Here is a 9,088-nt window from a genome sequence, read left to right as displayed (position 1 = left end):
CTTTAGTTATTAATTGGGTTTGAAAACAGAACTTGCCGAGCTGATGTGTAATATTATGTATTCTGTGAAGTTTGTAAGCTGTCTTCTATCCTATTGTTGTATGCATATTTTAAACTTTTGGAGAAAATAAATCATTAATTTTAAAACATTATGATCCACCTCTCTTTGTTGTCCTGACCTGGCGTGGCCTTTTTGTAGACATTAGAAGCTGAATAGTCCTGGGGCCAAGATCCCAGGTGGATTGTTGGTTGTAATGTTTTAAAATTTAAATAGTAAATTTTTGCCATAACAAACTAGCGATCTTCAGCACACCTAACTCCTATATTAGCGCATCAGCAGAGCTCTGGTGAGTAAGCTATGCTACCGAGCTATGCTAGCACTTCTGCATGCTAATAGCATCAGACTAGCGTCTTTCTACATAGTTGAATTTATTACAGATAATAATAGGCTTTGTATATTAGTAATTATTATAAAGCCCTGGTCCTTAAATGATAAATTATCATAGCAGTGTAATAATTCACTGAGGTCGCGCTTTTCAAAAAAACAAAGTGCTGTTTTTATTTTATCATACAAAGCATAATAGGCAAAAGTATGTATCTATTTCGAAAATGCACATTGATGTGCATTACTTTAATTTTATTGTTAGCAGGAGCTGGCCTTTACTGTTTTATTGTCAGTCGGTGATGTTTCGTCTTTGTTGTGATTGTGAGTCTTTGACATCATCAGTAAAGTCCAACTGAGAATAAATAAATACATTTCAGAAAACTGGTGGATGATAATTCATACATTGTTTATGCAATATATTTGGGTTCTTGTCTAATACTTTACATGAAGGAGCGATCTGAACACCGATGTTGACCCCGAGGTTTATTGTCTAGGTTACCGTTAAAAATAACCAAACATCACAACCTTACATGTGTGCATGCGCTGGTGGGTATTAGTATAACCCCACTGACTACAACCAGCATCAAGACATAATAAATATGAATATATTACAGTTTATATTTCATTGTATTTAAAAAAAATCAACATTATAAACTAGGAGGTAGCACAGTTATTCTGAAGTGCAGCAGGTTGATCTGTCTTATATTTGAAAGCCATGTTTAAACAGCAGCATTGATGATGTCATTTTTACTGGATTATCTCTCAAAACTGGATTTGTTTAAGTATGCATATGAATTTGAGACAATCATTACTTCAGATTTTTAAAAAAGATCTACATCTATATACATTTTTGTTGATTAATCAGTACAATTTTTCTCCTGCATAGTGTCACCAGATGTGCTGTGTGACCCGGTGAAGGGGCAGCCGCTTCCAGACCTGCAGGACTTTCACCAGGACTTGGTGAATCTGAAGCTCTGAGCTCCAGACGTTCTGGTTTGGACTTGTGTAGGGTCACCTGTTGTGTAGGGTCACCTGTTGTGTAGGGTCACCCTTTGTGTAGGGTCACCTGTTGTGTAGGGTCACATGTTGTGTAGGGTCACATGTTGTGTAGNCATAGGACCCAGGGACAGCATAGGTCCCAGGGACAGCATAGGACCCAGGGACAACATAGGACCCAGGGACAGCATAGGTCCCAGGGACAGCATATAGGTCCCTAGGACCAGTTTAAAACTAGCCAGAGGGCTGCAGCAGAAACTCCCTTTCCCTAAACAAAACCCCAAAAAAGAAAAATTCTTTTTAATCAACAATAACCATCTAAAAATAAACTGAAACAAAAAATTGGAATCAAAACAAATCAAAAACTGAAACAGTAGCAGGCCAACCTACACACAAAAGAAATCAAGTTAGACAAGAACATTAACCAGCCAGATGAATCATAACGGCCCTTACCTTCTCTAAAGTGAAACCAGTAAATGACGTCACTCTCTAAAGTGCGTTTCCTTCGACAATCAGTGGCAGAATCAGACATAAATTGTAAACTCACTTCACGATCGATGTTAATACCTTTGCACAAGTCATCAGCCTGCATCTGATCTCCTTCTTCTGATTTTATTGGCGGGTGACATCTAACGTTAAGATGTCTTATCGCCATCCACTATGCTGGAGTGGGGACCAGAGTATCTCCATTTATTCTAAATTCTCATAAATAATCCTGTTTTCTTAAAAAAATTAATAACTGTTTTATTTATTTTATGTTTATTTAATATCTTATTTAATTTTAATGTCTCTATATCATATTTCATAATTTCTCGTTTTAGCTTCTCTCTACTTGATGCATATTTTTCACAATGAATTATTACATGTTCTACTGTTTCCATATCCCTACCGTGCTCACAACTACCTGTTGGATGTTTCCCTATCAAATGTAAAGTTTTATTTAATCCGGTATGTCCGATCCTCAATCTTGTCATTACTAATTGTTCTTTTCAGTTTTCTCCAATTATTTCCATATTTCCTACTTTCTTTGTATATTAAATAAATGACGACCTTTATTTCCTTCCTCCCATAATTGTTGCCATTCAGACTTAATTTTTCTCTTAATAACTGATTTTATTTCAGATTTACAATACGCTATTTCCATAATTTCCTTTTGTTTTAACAATTCTTTAGCTAAACGATCTGCCATTCATTCCCTTCTATGTCTTTATGAGCAGGTGCCCACATAAACCTTTATTTGAATTTGTGTTATTCTAAATAATATTTCATAAATTTTATATACTATTTCCATGCAACTTTCAGATTAACTATTTAAAATGGACATTAATGGTGATAATGAATCTGAACATTTTCAGTTCTATTTTGTTCTATGCACTGTAAGGCCATCAGGATTGCTAACATTTCCACTGTATAAACAGATAAATAATCTGTTTATCTGTTCAGGAATAACATAAGCAAATCCTGTTTTATTTGAACCTAAATCTTTTGAGCCATCTGTATATATAACTGTAAAGGATTTATATATATTTCTAATTCTGTTATTCACAAAATTTTCCCAATTATCATCTTTATTTATCTGCATTTCTTTGTAAACTTCTAGATCTACACTCACATATGGAAATAACCAATAAGGTGTAATTGGATAAGGCACCGCAGCAGAGCACGTCTTTCCCTGTATACCTATTTCCCTAGAGCATTTATCTGCTGCCCAGGCAAAACAGACTGTTTTAGCTTCATCACTCTCCCAGCAAGGTCTCAAAGTTCCTACTGCTGTATTATTTTCCTCCTTATGTCCCTGCAAACCTACCCAATAATTCAGCATAATTTGCTTTTGCCTTAAATATAAAGGAATCTCCCCCATTTCTACCTGCACTGCCACAGATGGAGATGTCTTCAAAGCGCCACAGCATAATCTCAAAGCTTGATTCTGAATAACTTCTAACTTACTAATCACTGTTTTTGCAGCTTGCCCGTAAACTTCACATCCATAATCTAACACTGATCTGATCAAAGCAACATAGATCTTTTTTAAATTAATTTTATTTGTACCCCAATCTAATCCTGTTAAACACCTGATTATATTTGTAACTTCTTTACATTTCCCTTCAATATACTTTATATGATCACCCCATAAAAGCTTAGAATCAAATATGATTCCTAAAAAACAAAATTTACTCACTTTTTCTATTTTTTTCCCCCATACATTTTCAAATCCGTTTCTTCGATCTTCTTCCTACCAAATGCAACCGTCTTTGTTTTACCTACTGAGAATTTAACTCCCCATTTATAAGCCCAATTTTCAACAGATTTTATAGCTTTTTGTATTTTCTCACACACTAATCTTACATTTTCTCCCTTTCCTTCACAAGGCTCCATCATCAGCAAATAATGACTGCTTGACATTCTGATCACCTTCTGTAAAAACATCATTAATCATGATTGAAAACAATAAAGGACTGATAATGCTTCCCTGTGGAGTACCATTATCAATTTTATATTTATTGGATCTTTTTACTCCTAACTGTACCTGTATAACTCTGTTCAACAAAAAATCTCTAATCCAATTATAGGTCCTTCCTGTAATCCCCATTTTATATAATTTTATAAGCAACCCATCCTTCCATACCATGTCATATGCTTTTTCAATGTCAAAGAATATTGCTACCAGTATTTCCCTATTAATTTGAGCTTTTCTAATGTCTGATTCTAAGCAGATAACTGGATCCATTGTACTCCTTCCTTTTCTGAATCCACTTTGACACGGGGACAGAAGTCCTTTACTTTCTACATAGTATGTAATCCTTCCTGTTATCATTCTCTCCATAATCTTTCCTAAACATGAAGTGCAATTGGTCTATAACTTAGAGGGTTTGTTGGATCTTTTCCTGGTTTAATAATTGGCACAATAATTGCTTCCTTCCAATTAGATGGTAATCTTCCTTCTTTCCAGATCTTATTAAATAAACCTAGAAGTTTTCCTTCAGCCTGACTCCCTAAATGTTTTAGCATAATATAACATATCTGATCTTTTCCTGGTGCTTAGTCCTGATCTCAGTATTGCTTTCTTCATTTCCTGCATAGAAAAATAAACATCCATTACATTACCTGGGTTTGTTCTGTCTTCTAAAATAACATTATTTGCCCTTCTTGTCTGCTCCCTCCTACATTTCCCTTGTTCTGTCAAGTTATCTGAACTATGAATTTTTGCAAATGTTCTGCCATTACTTCTACTTTCTCTTCATTTGTTACTGCTGTTCCTTCTTCATGTTTTAGAATTGGGTTTGTCCTCTCCTGTCTATTTCCCTTCATTTTCTTAATCATTCCCCATACATTATTTATAGGAGTTGTTCTGCCAATTGAATCACAAAAAACTCTCCATTTTGTCCTCTTTGCCTTCTTAATAATTTTCTTTGCTTCTGCTTGATATTTTTTAAATTCAATTAAATTTTTAAAATTGTGTGTTCTCTTCAATATTCTTTTGTCCACCAAGGCATCTCTTTCTTTTTGCTCTTACCTTCACTTACAGGAATTATTTTTGCTGCTTTCAATATAACTTCCCTAATCTTTTCCTCTATACTCTCTATATCTAGATTTAAATAGACTTCCTCCATATTTTTCTCACATATATATTTAAATATCTTCCATTTTGCCTTACTAAATATCCACCTTTCCTGCCTTTCTGCTATCCCTTTCTCTTCAGATATAAAGATTTTACAAAAAATTGCAAAATGATCACTACCTATTGTTGTTTCTTGTTCTATTTTCCACTCACATAATCCCGCTAAATCTCTAGACACCAAAGTTAAATCTATAGCTGAGTAATTTCCTGTATGCACATCTATTCTTGTTCCTCTTCCATCATTCATAGATACTAATTGATTATCTTCCAACAGCTGTTCTATTATATCTCCATGTGTATCTGTTCTCTGCCCTCCCCATAAACTGTTATGATCTGCACATCAAATAATTGTTTTTATTTTGTCCCTGAATTTCTTTTAATTTATGCAAGTCTAATCTTCTACATGGATTGTAATAATTCATTATAGTAAATGGCTCTGCCTTTATCCAAATTTCCACAATTACAAACTCATCCTCTTTTCCTCTCTTAATCACTAAACGGCAACCCTTCCCTAATAAATATGGCACATCCTCCACCATCACCTTCAATCAAATCTAACAGCAAAATATTTTAATATTTTAAATTCTAATTGGGGTTTTAACCAAGTTTCTTGTATACAAATAATCTCTGGAGTTTCTTCTAATTTATCAATAAAATGCTTCAATTCTTGTCCATTTGATATTAAACTTCTTGCATTCCATCATTATCTGATCCATTCTGCCTCCTGACTGGCCTGAGCGCTGAGCTCATCCCTCACTTCCTCCCAGGTCATTTCATTGATGTTAAGATGATTTGCTGCTGCTTTCACAATCACTTGAATTGTTTCTGTTTTTGACTTAATTTCCATTGTTGCATTTATAACTCCTGCAATAAATGTCACTAATTTTCTTAGATACACATACATTTCATTTTCTTTTGTTTAATTCTGTATTCATCCTGTTTTCCACCCCAACCTCAGTTCTTTGCTTTACCACTTTAACATTAACTTTAACTTTAACGTAGTTTGGATAGAGCAGTGGCCTGATAAAGAAGGCTGGTTCTGTTCTGGAGATAATGGTAAGAAGAATGATTCTTCATAAAATGAAGACGGTTACAGACAACCCTGAGCATCCTCTTCATGAGACTGAGAAAACAGAGTGTCTTCAGTCAGAGGCGTCTTCAGATTCGCTGTAATACAGACTGCACCAGAGATCTTTCCTGCCAACAGCCATCACCATCTACAATAACTCTTTGAAGAGTCTGAATTAATGAGCCACATATAATTTAATTTCCCTTTGTGATAAAGTATTTTTGAAATGTAAAGTATTACAGCAACTTTTTTCAGTACTTTCTTCTAAATATTACAGTGATCACCGGCTTTGTGATTCCAGTCTGATAGGATGTCTGCAGTGTATTGCTAAATTAGCCAGGTTTAGTAAAAAAGTACAATTATTGTTACCTTGAAAAGCATGAAAGTTGGTACAGTAGTAAAAACAGGCACTTTTTCTGATTGCCCTGTTGATGTAGCCATTTGTTTAAAATGATTGTTTAAAACACAGGAATTTTATTTAAAGCAGAACATCAGTTCTTTATTAAAATGTTCAAAACAAACTACTTGTTCAGCATCCCAGAAGGTCTGGGATCCTTTACAATGGACCTGGTCCATGGAGGACAGAGTCCTGGTGGATCCGGTTCTCACAGTCTGAAGGATTTCATGCCTCAGAGATTCCTACAGGACACAAAGAAATAAATATTTTATTTTAATCACTTGCTGTTAGTTGATTTTTTTCAGCAGTGCTAGCATAGCTCGGTAGCATAGCTTAGTCACCAGAGCTCTGCTGATGCGCTAATAAAGGAGTTAGGTGTGCTGAACATCGCTAGCTTGTGATGATAGTTGCACAATAAAATCGATTAACATTAATAACGATAACATGGAGATAAATAGCTAATATATTAGATATTTCACTTTCCACTCCTCTGTGCTGCCAGAAGCCAGGCTGAGGACTAAACTGTCAGTGCTTCATCAGCGCTGTTGGAATGGGTTAATGTGATTGGCTGAAAAATAGGTTACTCCAACATGGGGCTCCGTTCATATGATTGGCTGAAGCAAGGAAGCTATCTGATTGGTTGCTGATCACCAATGAGATAGACCATTTATTAAAAAAAAGACTGAATTTTGAGACGTCAGGGGAGCCTCAAAATTCACACAGCGCAACTCACAGGCCAGAGGGAGCTTTTAAGTGTGAATCCTGTGCATTTGTGAATTATGAGACAGTTTTAGCTCCATAGCAACATGGTAAACTCCCGCGGTAGATAATACAGCTTCATGGTAGCAGCTAGTAGCTTCATGTTATGTTTAGTTCATCCAAACAAGAACAAAGACAGTTCAAAAATGGTCGAAGAGTAAATTAATCAAAAATAAATATAAGAAACAGCAATTCCTTAAAAACTAAAGCAGTTCTGCGTAACTGAAGAGCCATTAAACGACCGTTAGCTTATTGTGCTAGTGCTAACAAACCTAGCTAAGACTAGCATGTTGCTTCACTCCTGGTGGTTTCCATGTATGTTGTATTTATTTATGTTTTACGGTGCACTTTATTTTACAATTGTGATGTCTTTGCTGATTCGTGGCGCCCCCTGCTGACCGTGTACACGAGACGTACTGTTCTGTAGAGAATTTTTAAGTCACACTCAATATTTTTTTAGTAATTGTAACATTAATAAGTATATATCTTTTCTTTCTTAGGAGTGGGGGGGTTGGTGACGTCTTTGCCAAAATTATAACTTTTAATATCTTAAAAACGAAAGCTGCACAAACGACAGTTTTAACGGCACAAACCTGCACTAACGGAGCACCAACCGCTCAGACTATTTGCTGGATTCTTTGACGTGGGTGGGGTGTCAGCTTCACACTGCCATTTTCACAGGGGAACAGAATTTCGCACAAGACTTGGCCCGCAAAAAATCTGTTTCTGCTCCTTAACGCAGAACACCGTCATCAGTGTAGCCGTTGCTAGGTAACCAGTCCCTCTCAGCACATTTACCAATGACGTCGTTCCATAGCAACAAGCTAAAGCGTCTCAGCAACTGCCAGTTAGACCTGAAGAGGAAAGTTCGTCCGTTTTTGTTTGCATCTCGTCCAGAACCAGAATCCAGAAGGGGAAGCAGAATACAGAGGTAAATACGGTGTTGAAGCTAACACAGTTCGGAGGAAACCCGATTGGGTTCGGGACTTTGGTGCCGAATTAAAGGAAACCTTTACGTCTCAAACCCAGTTTAACATCCATGAACCCGGAACGGAGCTGGTTCTGGTTCTGTTTGCTCTCAGGTTAGCTTTAGCCGTGACTGCTTCCGGGTTGTTTTACATAATGTCTCTCTAAATATGATTTTGTTCATGACTTAATGGGCTGGTCGGAACATTTCGACTCCTTATGACGCTGTTTGTTATCGGAACCATGCCCGCCCTTTATGGATCATCAAACTGGATGATTAGATTATTGCTGTTGATCCTGGAGGGAAGGAAGGAGCTGCTGTAGAGGTCAGTGTTGCAGACACTGCTGAACCCTCTGAGTGAAGATACTCAACTTTTTTCTACTCGATCACCTGCAGAGGCAGCAGTTACCATGGTAGCCGTTTTCAGCAGCCGTTACCATGGTAACAGAGACCGGTAGCTGAAAGGAGCTGGCCGTAAACTTCATGTCAGTAAGTTTACTGACATGTCATCAGATTATTTCACATGCGGATGATTTCCTACATTATAAATCCGTTTTCTGTTCATTTTGATTTTACATCAGACCAATAAAATGTAAACTGGTTCTATAAGCTGCCAAACGGGCCTGAGCAGAACCTGGTTCTGATCCAGTGTGGCTGTAAATGGTGCTGCCCAGAGGATGAGGTCTGTGTGTGGCAGCAGGCTGACCTTTAACCTTTACCCTGAGGTTAAAGCCCCACCATGGCCCTCAGGGGCCACAATATAAAGATATTATCTCAGATTCTCAGGTTTTTTGCGTGTTGCGTTCACTGACCAGGTTTTTTCCATGTTGCGTTCACTGACCAGGTTTCTTCCGTGTTGCGTTCACTGACCAGGTTTCTTCCGTGTTGCGTTCACTG

Source organism: Poecilia formosa, unplaced genomic scaffold (assembly GCF_000485575.1).
Source record: "Poecilia formosa unplaced genomic scaffold, Poecilia_formosa-5.1.2 Scaffold763, whole genome shotgun sequence".
In the NCBI taxonomy this organism is placed as follows: domain Eukaryota; kingdom Metazoa; phylum Chordata; class Actinopteri; order Cyprinodontiformes; family Poeciliidae; genus Poecilia; species Poecilia formosa.
The sequence above is the reverse complement of the archived record's forward strand: the minus strand, read 5'-3'. Positions refer to the sequence as shown.